Raw genomic sequence first — 14605 nt, 5'->3', positions numbered from 1 at the left:
AATTCATGTTGAACCTTGTAGTAAGATATATTGTATGCAGATTTTTGGGGAAAGCTTTGAACGTGTTAAAAATGGCAAATGGGGAAACTGAGGCAGGCCGCATCATGGCCAAGTGACAAAAGAGCCTTAATTTACTGTCTTCAGATTAGCCTGCGGTTAACCTTCCTGTAGCTTTGTAAGGGGGGAGGTTTTATACTCTACACCCCCATGCTCACCCTTATAATATAATTGTGTATTGTTTAATGCAAATTATGTCATATAGGATGTTTCTGGAATGCTCCTGACGTACTGAGCATTATTGTTATAGTAATATGTTTGTTGCAATGTCATGTGTATGGTTATGAGGCTTCACTATGTGATATTCCCAAAGGTGTGTCCTCATGGCTTGAAACATATCCAGGCAAAACCCACAAGGGGCAGAGGGGCAATTCACAACTCATCAAGCCTTGGATAGGACAAACCAAGCTCATCTTTCCAAGAACAAAGAATTGGCCTAAGCATCAATAAAGAATCAAGAGTGAGTCCACCTCCCTTCCTTGGAACCACGATGAGGTACTGCTCACTGACTCAGGACATGGATGACATACAAGGACATTGTTGGTTACCTGGTGCTGAAGGGGGGAGAGCAAAGCCCCAGAGGGGAGAAGGAACATTTTAAAAAGGGGAGACATTTTCCATGCTCTCTCTCTTCCATCTCCACCTACAAACACCACCAAGCAACTGAAGAGCTGACCAAAGGGAGAGACAGGCTGAAGTCAGCCTGTGGTCAGAAACACCTATGCTTGTAAGGCCACTAAAAGTGTTAAAAGTGTTGCCTTTGTTCCTCTTGATCAAATCTGACTTGCTATCTTTTGACTTATATTCACTTAAATCCTTCTGTGTTTAATAAATATATTTGTTTATTTTATCTAAAGCAGTGCATTTGATTTGAAGGGTGTGGGAGATGTCACTGGGAATAACAAGGCTGGTGTATATCAATTTCTTTGTTAAATTGACAAACTCATATAAGCTTGCATCACTCAGGGAGCATCACTGAACATTGTAAAATGGAGGTTATGAGAGTTGCATCTGGGATTTGGGGGTAATAGCTGGGGTCATTGTCGTATAATCCAAAGAGTGGCTGGCTAGAAGCATTCACTCACTCAGTTAGGAATAACTTGCTTGCTGGTGGTTGTGCGTAATCAGCCTGGGAGTGAGGTTCTCACAGCAGAGCAGAGTAAAACAGGCTCCAGGAGTGAGGGATTCGGGTGACACAGCAACACACCAGTCTAGATTGCAACAGGGGAACTTCATTGTAATCCCACCACTCAGCACTTGAGGGCCTGGTCCACAATCACTACTCTGCATAGGGGACTACTTCTGACATAAGAGTGTGCATGTGCTAGGTCCACAGGTATTGGTGAGGCCTGGCCTCCATCTCTGCATGTAGTTGGCATGCTCTCTCTTTGGCAGCAGATGTCTGCATTTTCAGAACAAGACTTTGCTGGAACACCCATTGCAAACTTGCAGTCCTGTTGCTGTGGCCCCTCAATAAAATGACTATCATTGTCTTAAATGTGCCACTAGTGGGTGCAGGTCATCAATCTGTAAGAGCTTCAGGCCTTGACACCATTTGAGAGGTAGACGGACACTGAAATAAGCATTGCTACCTGGAACTACTGAATTATTTGAATTCCTGGGTTTACAATCTTTTCAACTCACAATCCCCAGAAGAGACTGATGACTTCTGTCACAGAGCAGCCCACATCTCTGACTCGGGGCATGCACCCCCCCAGAAGGCTTTGCATCTAACAAAACCAAGTGAAGTACCAATGTGGACTCAGAGAGTAGTGGCACGCTTGTGGAACATGGCTGTTGTTTTCAGTGTGGTCACACTTTCTTCTGCTAGTCTGCTGGGAGAAAAATTTACCAAGATTGATTCAATTGAGGTAAGTCTGTAGCATAAACATACCCATGGATTGTAAATTAATCTTGGGGCAGGGCTCTTTCTTTAGATCTGTCCGTAAATTATCATGCCTACGTAACAACTATGGTGGTGTATAATTTAATAATAAATGAATACTAAAATAAAAGGTTATTTCAGCTACTGTACTTACACACTAAGAACTACTGGAAACGAAATTCAAACATTAGTTCATCTTCCTCAATTAACTCTCCCATGTGTTCAGAGATTTTTCATTATTTATTAGCCACAAAAGTGCACCATTTCCCCAGAACATCAGCTCTTTTTAAGTCATTTCTAGCTGTCAGGAAAAAGTAAGTTTTTGTTGTTTGCAACATCAGCTAATGCACTAATGTACAGCAGCTTATATGTATTCTGCGCCATTTATGCATTGTCCTGGGCCCATGCAGTTCCATCTTGCAGCTGACTACCACTATATTTCATCACTCCTCTCAATTTTTTTGCCTGCCTCACCTTTGCTTTCTGTTTACATCTCTCCGTGTCATTAATTTCATCTGCTGTACCTTCTATCATTTTGTCCTGCACAGTGTCTGGCCCAGGACCATATACTTTTTATTTTCTGATGAGTCTTGTTGCTGCTTCCGTGTCAAAGGCACTCATTTTTTTTCTTGCCTCGCTGTGCTATTGTCAGCATACACCCCTTTATATTCATCTCCACTTAGTTGCAGTTTCTTTCTTTCTTTCTTAAGGATCATCCATATTTCTAATCCATAAATCACTGCAGGAAGGACACACTGATTGAAAACCTGTCTTCAGGCACAGTGGCAAATTGCTTTTCAGGATATGATTTAGATTTTTTGAAGTCTCCAATTCCACTAGGTCCTCACTAAAAAAAAAATAAATAAAAAAAGTAGGAAAACACTGGGGATGTACAAATTTATTTTGTATACATAGCTTTAAGTAGAACTTAGTGCAGGATTGAAAAAAAGAGTGATTTTAGTGGCTGCGTCATGGCAGTATATATTGCTAGAAGCAACAATTGTGATTTACTGTTTGGGGGAAGAAAATAAAAATAATAAAAAAATTTCATCAGAAATCTTTTACATTGCCAGAGTGGATTATACCTAACAAATAGATTCACAACTTTACTACTAACATCCTCTAAATAGCTGGATATAAAATGCTGGATGGCTTCTCTTTTTAACTGTAAGGTGACAACAGGAGGGGCACTCCACTGATAGGGACCCATGTAGAAAAGAAAGTGGTTATTTCCTATGATGTAATCAGGGTCTTCTAGCTTTTCAGCACACAGAGGTAACTAATCCATGATGGAGAGGGAATCATTAGGCATTAATATCTAAAAGAAAAGATCCAGTCCATTTATTTGATGCCTTCTTTGAGCCAGATTCTGCCCCTGTTATGCTGAGTAGAACTGTACTTATCAACTAGCTTCATTGATTTCAATGGGCTCAGTTCTTCTAGTCTTATTCACAGTAAATAGTGTCTGACTTTGGCCGTAGTATCACAGATTGCAATGGCAAACTCTGATAGTAAGGTGCTACTTAATGTGAGTAAGGGCAGCCGAATCTGGCTGTATGGAGCCACTCATGGAATAAAGTACTGTCATGAGTAAGGACCAGACTCTGCCACTCTGTGTAAATATGTGTTCATCCCCGCATTCTATTACTCTTATGGTAATGAAACTCTTCCAAAAGAATAGCTGCTTAGCATGTATACACTTAAAGTTTACTTTTTGATACAAGGAAAATGATCTGTGTCTTGATCACAGAGGGCTCTACTCATAATACATGTATATGCTCTTACTCATAAGTCTGCAGAAGGCCAGGGAACAGATTTTCACACAGCGCTCGCTGGTTCACTGTCATATCTGGCAAGGCTAAGAAAGCATGTTTTGGCCTCTTCTCCAATGCCTTTCAATGAAGAGACAAAAGAGTTTGGAAACATGATTTTACTAACTCTCACCCCATGTCCATCATGTCACCTGGTTTAACAGGATCAAATTCAAGCTCCATACAGCTGTGGAAGTTATTTTTCTTTTTTAAAATTTACTACAACTTCCTGGCACCTATCCTATCTCTAAGAGGCTTGGAAGCTCAGGACAGAGTTATTTCAAGCACTGGGAATCGCAACATTGGATGCACATATTGTATATTGTCTCTTAGCTTCTTATACTCATGCCAATCTGTTCTGATGGCATACAGCCTACTTGCAAATTGGTCAGACTCTGACCCTAGAGAATTAAAGAATTGGCCGAGTTGGGCATAAAACAGCAGGCAGGATACTACCAATACTCTGTTCTTCAGAACACCTCTTGTCTGTGGCAGCAGCATATTGGAGACATGTTGGGCTAACTTCTGCTCTGGTCTGTTTGTGAATAATTGGAGTAACCCATCATGTTTTACACCAGTTGATACTTACATCCAGCCTGGCTTTTCAAAGATATTTTTAAATAAAGCTGAAAACACTAAGACTTGGCATATAGCGAGTTCTGCTTCAGATCAGTAATCACTGAAATATGCAAAGACGCACCAATTTTCTTCCTCTTTTTGCTCAAGAACTGAGAATGGAGTGAATTGAGTAGTTATAGTCATGGACAACCATCTTGTATCACTTTACGTGTTTCTACCTTTGCTTCATCAGCTGTGAGGAGGTTAATTCTTCACACCCCCAAGTAACAGTGTGGCATTTTGAGGTGTCTTATTTTTCCAGCTTCTCTGATTTTGAAACAAACTGCAGTACCTGGAATAAAGAGATTTTAGAGTCCCAAAATTAGAAATAAACTAATGCTCTTATGTCATACATATCCATAAAATTCTGTGAGACCCATATAGATATGTTAGAAACATCCTACTCACCTAAATAAGTGTAAGAAATTGGTAAAACCTAAACCTTCAGGTAACAGAAACTCCCCTCTGAAAAGAGCTAGAAGACAACTTGAAAGAAAATTCCAAACAAGAAAATTTCCATAAGTGGTTCCAGAGAATGAAGAGTATCCTCATACAAAACATCAGGGGAGGCAGTAGATTTAAGAGGGATCACTGCTTGGCTTCGCTATATGGTGCTGGGCCTGCCCCTATTGACATCTTCCTCTTTCTATGAAGGCAGGAGAAAAAAAAAAGACACTGACATACAACAGAAAAGGTTCATGTATATAAGAGGCAGAATTTACTCCACCTATGTATATACCATGCATGGAAATCTATGTTTTTACTGGGGTAAGGAAAAAGTGGAATAAATTTTGCTCTTAATTACACGTGTAAATTTACAGTAATTCCAATATGCCAATATTCCAGATTTACTTTAGTTTAACTGAGAACCAAAATCTGGCCCATGCTGTTTATGTTCTCAAGTAAACTGATTTACCTACTGTTAACATAATTTAATTTGTAATCTTTCTTCTATAAATTTGGGAATAAAACTACATTATTGTTCACATATGAGACATAAATACCACCTAGGAACTGGAGCTTCCAGGTTTTATTTGTCCCTAGTAGTGTTTAATGAAGGGCATGTCTCTGAACTAATGTGCTGCGGAGATAATGGTAGCAAATGTCACATCCTGTGCTGGCCAGAGCAGTTGTTGATGTTCCCCTGATTGAGTGGGTTCCAAATTTTGCATGTCTATACCAGCGCTTCCTATGTGAGATTTAATTCAGCATCTGATTGTATTAGACCTGACAGGCTTGCTGGACCATCCAGCTGTCACAAAAATGGATTCTTTACCAGCTCTTCTGTCTTTCCAAACAAGTCCTTCGGAAGCAGGTAATACACATCTCTGGTTCTTGTTCATCTGTAGTGACATGGAGCAAAAGACGGGTTACAATAAATCTGAGGTTTTGTCTTCCCTGACATGAGGTACTCATAGTCTGTAGGCTTTTCTCTCATCCAGGGTAACATAGTTTTTCTGAGGTCCAATTCCAGCATCCTGTTCAAGTAGCATAAAACTAAGCCTGCCAGCTTTGCAGATCAATCTCTTAGGTTGTGAGAGGAATTGCCAATTGAGATTGGAGATTGTAATTTAGGAAAATGTTCACAGCCCAGAATCAATTGTGTGTTGGTTTCATTGGCTTTGATCAGGACGCAGAGCTGACTAGAATGCCATAGTCTCTATCTTTAGAGACAAGTGGGAGAGACAAAGGCTTAGAAATATGGGTTTGAGGTCATGCTGAATTTCCTGATGGCCTTTCCTTGAGTTTGGAAATCAGCAACTATAGTTTAGTTCCTGAATGGGAAATTGTATCATTGGTTCTGATCTGACAAACATAACAAAGTCTCTGTGACTAACATTTTCAAAAGCTTGAATGACCCCAAATAGAATATGGCCTGTCTAAAGTGTTTTTGTTTGTTTGTTCTTTGGGGGGGAGAGGTATCCCTCAGTACAAAAGGAATTTTCAGTAAAGTCTGTTAATCCTCGTGACCTTTTCAAACTGACCATCTTCTCGCTTGTTAAATCAATCAGATAATTCCCTCTTCCCTCTCAGAAGCTCTCTGCAGGCAGCAGACCAGTGTAGATGAGCCTGCAACAGAGCTCTCTATACCTTCCCCCTCCATGGACATTCAGGAAGGAGGCAGGGATATTCAACCCCTTCTCACCAAGAATGGCTGGGGCAGGAAGGGACTCTGTTTTTTGCTTCTTCACCCCTCACAGGCCTAAGTGAGCAGTGCCACTAAAATCTCCACTGTCTCAGAGGCTTGCAGGGAAGGTGAGTAGCAGCGCAAGATCTTTCACTCTCCCTACAGATCTGAGAAGGGTATTGGCAGTCACCAGTATCGTCCCTTCTCTCACCACCTAGACTGAAAGCAGTGCTGCAGGGATCTTCACTTCCATGAGAGAGGAGGAGGAGCATTTTTTGCCAAGATTTTCACCCCCACAGTTTTTCTGGGGAACTAGGTAGCAGTGCCTCTCTTCACCCCCTCTGAGGCCTAGGAGGAAAAGGGATAGTGCTGCACGTATCTTCACTTCCCCAAGATCTCGAGGGTGGGGGTGGGGGTGGGGGTAAGGAATAGCACTAATATGCCCTTCACCATCTCTTAGGCCTGGAGGAAGAGTGAGATTGTACTATCCAAATCATCCTTCTCAGGCTAAGGAGGAACTATGCTAGGATCTACAGTCCTTCCCCTCTCAGACCTGGGTGGGAGAGGTCTGCCAGGATCTTCTCCCCTCCCTCAGACCTGGCCAGGAATAATGGAGGCAGTGATGCCAACATCTTCTCCTCACCTCAGACCAGGGAAAGAGGAAGGAATCATCTGCGGAACCTGTTATGTCCCAACTGATTAGGAGCTTCTGGAATGAATCACACAGATGCAGTATACAGTTGTAAAGTAAGATTCTGCAGACCACTGGTTTAATTCTTTAGCTCACAGAACACACCATGCAGCTTCTCTATAACTAACTCAATTCTTTAATCAAAACCAAAACCTGGAATGAACTAACATGACCCCTCTGCTACACTCAGCACTCTAAAAGACCACCATGTATCACGGAATGGATTCTCCATAAACATTAAATCACATATTTTCCCAAAAACTTTAAATTAACAACAATTATTAAATTCACCACTTTTTGAAATACTTTCACCTTATAAATAAAACACAACAAGCATAAAATAAATGAAGCAATGTCAAAGATGTTGAAGATCGATCAAGACATCAACATAACATAATAATTTGTTATTCTGTGCATCAGATGCACTGGAAGTTAATGGCTACTTCTTTTCAAGTAATGGTGATTCTTTTTGCTTCTGGAGCACAGGGGCGTGTCTCAGTCACCTGCCTTGCACAGAATACAGGGGGGCTCAATCTCTCTAAGGATGTCATCATCAGATGGAGTGGGAACATAATGAGTATCACAAAGTGGTTTGATGTGATCTGCATTTTGAGTGACTTTATGGGATCCTCTCTGAGCAGTGACCCTTGTTCTTTTGACCATTGTAATCCTGTAAAGTTCAGGATAAAAAGGCATAGAGAGTTTGTTGCAAGGCTGAAAGTTTCTGACTAGAACTATGTTGCCTACATTGAAAGATATGGTTTTGACCCATCTGCTCTGGTCAGAATATCTTTTCATGATGAACTTCACTTTGTTAACATGTTGTTGTAGAGATTCCTCAATCTCAACTTGTGGCAATTTTTTTCTTAGTTATCTGCTGAACAAGATAGTTGCTGGTGCCATGACAGTTGAACAGTGAGGAGGGATTTGATAATTATGAAGGAAATTAAATAACTCCTATTTCATGTCCAATCCATCAGCTTCAGCAATTTGTGGTGCTTTTTTGGGTGTTCACATAACTCTCTCAACTTCTCCATTGGCTTGTGACCAGTTGAGAATAAGTTTATGATCTCTGAAACCAAGATACTCTTGCAAATTGGGTGAACTGTGAACCCTGAAAGGGGAAGACCATTGTCAGTTTTAATAACATCCAGTATGCCATAGGCTGACAAAATCTTGTCTAGTTTGGGTATAGCAGCATTGGCAGAAATAGTAATGACCATTTCAACTCCCATGTAATGAGAACAGTTGTCTATAACAACTAGTAAATGTTTTCCATTAGGGAGATCACAAAAATCCACACTACCTTCTGTCCATTGAGATGTGCACAAAGGAAATGCATGTAGTTGAGGAGTATGCTTTTCCAGAATTGCTGTCTGCCCTAATCTGCAGGATTTAATGTGAGTTTCAATATGGCTATCAATTCCAGACTTTTTTTCTGAGCAGTGATTTTGTTTTTACCAGTCCCTGGTGACCTTCATGAGTCAAATTGTGTGCTCCACAATGAACACAGAATAACAAGTCTTGTATCTTGGAAAAGGAGGTCATCGTCTGTAACAATAAATTCACCTTGAACATGGGCAAATGATTGTAGAACAGCTTGCGTTTCAGGACTCAAATGTTGTAGGCTACAAAGATATTCTTTCCATTGAACTTCGAGTGGTCTTGATGACAATTTGAAAACCTGTGTCAGACTCTGTGGCTGTTTTTATTTGTTGTAACAAGAGAGCTTTGGGAATGGTTTGTGAAAGGAGGAAGTTTATGTCTGCTTTATGTGTAGTGTTGTAATTGTTAGCTGTTTTAGGAATAGGGTGCCTGGAGAAGTAATCAGGAGGGTTATCCTTTCCTGGCTGATAGATAACTTTGCAGTCATAACCTTGTTATTTGAGCATCCACTGCTCAATGTGAGGTGGTAGATGAAAAGAGAGATTGTTGCACATATGTTCAATAGGGTTGTGATCAGTCAGAATTGTGAAATTAAATTCATAAATGTATAAATGAAAATGGAAACATCCCCATGCTACAGCAAAAACTTCTCTTTCTGTCTGAGAGTATTGTTGTTCAGGGGGTGAAAGAGCCTTGGTGGCATAATCAATGGTGTAAATTTGACCACATTGGTCAACCTGTGTGAGGACTGCTCCTTCTTTATTCTTTTACTAGAGTCAAAAATATGAAGAGACGACATTACTGGTAAGAGATTTCTTTAGTTCCTCAAACGCATTTTGGTGTTCATCTGACCAAACTACTATAACTACTATAGGGGAGACCTGTGATGTGGGGCCTTCCACTTGATCAATTATGTCAAGATCTTCCAGGCATGCTAACTCTTCTTCCACCAGCTTTCTGAAATGAAAAAGAATGTGTCTGCGTGGTAGATCTATAGTCTAAACCAATGGTTCCCAACTTTTTTGGCTTGAGGGCCACAAATATCATTTTTACAACCCTGAAGGGTCACCAGTCTATCAACTCAATAAAAAATGCATTGACGTATACACCATTAAGGACTACAAATCACTACATATTTAAAGTAAACATTTTGATGCTACTGTGCTCATTTTTACATTCACTATTTTACACCTACAAATTACTTACAGTATGTCACACACTCACAGACAAAGCACTAGTGTAGATGAGTGACTGCACTACACACTGAAGCACATGGCCTGGCAGCTAAGTCACGGTAGGTGGCCTGCACAAACTGGAAGGCGCTGATTGTTAGAGTCCTACCTCTCCTCAAGCATGATGGCTCCTGGTTGCTCCACCAGCATCCCCCCCCCCACTGCAGACAGATGGAAGGAGTTCAGAGAGGAGGCTCCCTCCTCGTTGATCTCACATCCCCTTGGCTGCAGCAGGGAAACTGCACGTGTTCTATAGCCCCGTTCACTCCACTCCCTAGGAAGTGGCTCCCAACATATGGCCCATGGGCAAAAAGTGGCCAGTAGGGTCTTTCAAAGTGGCCTGCCACTCCCCTCCCATTGGCTGTAGAACGGAGATACTACCTAAGGACCCAGGCGGAGCATATGCAGGCTCCTTGCTGCAGCCAAGAGGATGGGAGATCAGTGCTCCCCTCCCTCTGGCTCCAGCAGGGACCCCAGCACCTAGGGACCCAGGCAGAGTGCTTTGCTCTCTGTTGGAGCCAGGGGAGGGGGGCGCTGATCTCCCATCCTCTTGGCTGCAGCACGGAGCCTGCATGTGCTCCGCCTGGGTCCTTAGGTAGCATCTCCGTTCTGCAGCCAATGGGAGGGGAGTGGCAGGCTACTTTGAAAGACCCTACTGGCCACTTTTATCCCATGGGCCACATGTTGGGAACCACTGGGCTAAACTATGTCATCAATGTGCACTTTTATTGGCTGTCCTTTCAACTTCCCTATTCCTTTGAACAGGTCCTCATGAGACTGGAGGAGTTGATTTAGCTTGTTAGGCTGTACCATTTGGATCATCTGAATCAGTCCTAGTGCACTGGCTGTGGCATAACTAATTAGTATATCTGTGCCATTAATCACCATGTACATTGCACTGGTAACGGACCTACCCTTATATACACAATGAGCTGAGAATACAACACACACTGTCAGTGGGTCTGGATTTCCATTAGCATATACTTTTAATGCTCGTGTGGTTTCTTTGGCATGCCAACAAACATACACTGAACCATCACAATCAGTGATGCACTGGTGTCAATTAAGACTTCAGGCGCTTAGCCTTGTATGATGATGTGGTGTCATGGTTGAACACTGTGCTTAGAAGACTTTGTTCTCTCAGGAAATACTGTGAAAACATAAAAGCTGTCATCTTCTGAGGTGTCAGTTTATAGGATGTTCACTCAATCTTGCTTACAGATATAGAGTGTTTTAATATTTTCTGTGTCTGAAATTTGCCTCAACTTGTGATGGAGTAGTTAGTAGATCTACAGACTGTTGCATAGTGGTTTTGTTTTCCACAGCTATGACAGAGGACCCCATTTGCTGGGCAAACACCTTAGTGTGGGTATGAACCTCTAGATTTGTAGCATTTTACATTTGTCAATTTTGTGGCTGGACCCTGAGTCTTCTGGGAGGTTTCAAGGAGGCTCTAGGTCTGTCCTATTCCAAAGAATATTCTCTAAGGTATACCTGAAGAGACATCAGTCCTGAAAACTGTAACCAAATTGTGCTTGACTTAAGAACCTACTTAACAAGGACAGCGTTCTAAAGGACATCTTTCTGTTGCACTATTGATAAGAAAGTCAGGTTGATAAAGTGGTCAGATGCAGGGAAAAACTGTATAAGAAATCCAGATATTATTATCATTTCTTTCTTGTACTTCACACATCACCGTTTGGAATTCCTGAGTCAAAAGTCTAGTTTGACTTAATGCAATAAATCATAGGGATTATGATGGAAAAAACATCTAAGAAGCTAGCTCAAAGCACTTCTTAAAATTGAATTCTAGGGGTCTCCCAGTTCACCATCCTCTGAATAAAAATTGTCTTTTTTGACAATGTAGGTGTCCCACCCAGTCCACTCTGAACTGCCTCCCTGTTCTTTAAAGGTCTTGTTAGGTAAACTGTATAAGATGGCATTGGGCTAGAGAATTTTGTGGATTGGGCCCATGATTCTTCAATATTCTCAAGAGTGGGGTGTGCAGGAAAATACTTGTCCATCTCATCTATTGGAGAAAGGCAGTTTAGAGCCTTTTCAGGTATGGGTTCCCTTTCTCCTCAGGAATTAAGTAAAGTGTCCTAAAGAATTTAGTATTTAAGAAGAATTACATGTAGTCAGCTGCAAATTGATATATCTTTCCAGGGCTCTGCCTTCTCATGGCCTTGGCTGGTACCTCATGAACACTCTCCTTCCTCTGATAAAATAGAACAGTCTATTCTCTTACTTGCTGCCAGCTGATGTCCATCTTTTTCAGGAGCTGAGGAAATGGATACCAGAAAGGAAAGACACAATGTCTCAAAAACTTTGTAGGGAGCTGTACCTTGAAGCCAAAGCACATTTTCTTTTAGAGTTTGAAGGGAGAGAGGGAGTGGAAAGCTGATTGTGATTAACTGATGGGCTGTCTGACTGGGAGTGCTGAGATTAGTAGGAACTCCTGTTCTGTCAGAAGGTGGTCTTTTTGACCATCCCCCCAGTGAGACCTCTATGCTTTTCCTTCAGGGAAGGGAGTTCCTGAGCACTTCTGAAGAACTTGAAGGTGAATGGGGAGTGTGAAAGATGAGAGGGTTTCATCAACCCACACCTGCTTGCACATTATTTTCTTTGCTTACCAGCCTCCTGGATCCTGTTGACAGACTCAGCCCCAGAATCTTTGTCTACCAAGATGTCCATTGTGCCATCTAGGTAGGTTTCAGTCAGTTGGCTTTCTACATCCAGCCCTAAAGTCAAAGCATAGACCAAAGGGTATAAAATGATCCTAGCTGTAGTCTGAGGAACTATAACCTCACAGTCAACACATTATCCTAACCCTCTGTTCCTAATTAATGACCACTACATCTTCCTGGATTGCTGGATGGTTAGCACCATCTTGCTTATACTGTAATAGAAAATTAACTCCTCAAGAAAGTTGCTGGAGTGGGAGATGGTCCTGATGCTAAATCTTGCCATGACTAGATCATTTACTGGCAACTGGGAGAATTGGCAGCTTATTATTTCCAGTCTGGGGAAGCTAAGAAGAAATGGTTATTTTATTTAAAGCACATCAGTTTAATCAATTGTAAAATAGCTCTAAGTGGGTTATGCCTTCCCTTCCACAAAAAAGAGGATGTTCTTACAGGAAATCTCTGTGAGGGTCAAACTACTCAAAGACACACTGCATCATTTCCCTGCTTACGTGGGGCAGATAGCAGCATGTACTAGACAATTGCTAGGATCCTTTAACTTTTGGGATCTATTGGTACAATTTCCTCATGTATCTCAGTCATAAAGGCTCAGTCAGCACCATTGTTTCTGTGAAGTCTTTAGACCGAAAACTAAGCACAATACTGCCAGCATGGTTGGCTTTGCCAGGCTGCCATTTGTCACTTGGCAGCAGCACTCTTTATTTACCTCTTCCAGTGGAGGTCACACAGTGTGAAAGGAAACTTAACACCGTTAACCCTCATAGAAAATTCTGGTAACAGTTACATTCCTTTGCCATAGGATCATGTGACACAGAACAGGTATTTCCTAGCTACTTTAGTCTGGCCACTTCCCGGTTACTCATACTGCATAGTAAAGGCATGAGTGTCTTGTGTTGCTGTCTGATTGGATGCATATCTGCTGTGAGTAGCACATGTTATAGGCACGGCTTCCCCATACAAAGGGCTCCTGACCTTATTCTGAATAGCAGCAAATTGTTAGCAACCATCCCTCTCTGTGCTACAGAACAGGAGGGGAGCAAATGGCCTTATGCAATTAATGTGTATTTAGATTGCTGAAAAAATCAGCCTCTCCTTAGAATATATTTGCTTTTTAAAACACGTTTTTGGCATATTGAGTTTGTAAATGTAATTAACTTTTTTTTTCAAAGATTGTTCTCTGCTTAGAACAGAATAAATGACTAATAGCTAAAGATGGACTGTTGCATTTTCAGATTCATGTTCAGTTTTTAACTGGACACAAGAAAAACCTACATGCGCTTAACACAGGAAAAAGCTACGTGTTTTTTTAAAGTGTCTATTTCATCTACCCTCTTCTGGGTATTGCAATATATCTGGTCTTCTCAGGGAGTAGCTTTTAGGCTGTAAACTCAATAGAGCAAGGCCCTTATTTTTGTTTGGATTTATTGTAGTGCCAAACACACTGTCAGTGCTTTACATATTATTAATAAACAATAATATATTTATACATTCCATTTTTTCTCACTGCTTGTCTCAGCTTGAGCTGCACCATTTGAAAGAGACAATGAATGAACCCCCCACTCAAGCACTTGGCTGTGTAAGACAGAACTGGTCGAGTTTAACATTGTCAGGCAAATAAATAATTGAAAGGTTGGTGGTCTAGATTGCTTTTAAAGTTTCCTATTGTAAATATGAAACAATATTACTATATAATATTCCCTTTCCTACTGATTTGAAGGAGGTTGGTGCAGCTAATGAGTTCTGAACACAGATAATGTGTTCCAGATTATGCTGAAGGTTAGATCCCAGGCTTAATCAAGGATAGAACTGTGGTTTGCACCTGGATTCAACAGTACCAACATTTCCACAGTTGGAAATTTCACAAAATCTGCTGTTCTGGAGAGACTTCCAGCATTTTGTAAGAATGTGTCATTTCAGCAGCATCTGTCCCCAAAGTGGAAAATAAGTCCTTTCCTGTTTTGTATGTGATTGCATAAACAAAGGGGCAGATTCATATTCAGGAATTCAAACCCACTCATTCTTGGAAGGAGCTTGTGTTTTTGCCTCATCTTTAGGTCTTAACTAAATCATACAGGCATGTTTGATGATCAGC

Source organism: Emydura macquarii, unplaced genomic scaffold, assembly GCF_026122565.2.
Source record: "Emydura macquarii macquarii isolate MOO-44397 ecotype Brisbane River unplaced genomic scaffold, CSIRO-AGI_Emac_v2 contig_2437, whole genome shotgun sequence".
Lineage (NCBI taxonomy): Eukaryota > Metazoa > Chordata > Testudines > Chelidae > Emydura > Emydura macquarii.
Note: the sequence above shows the minus strand (reverse complement) of the source record.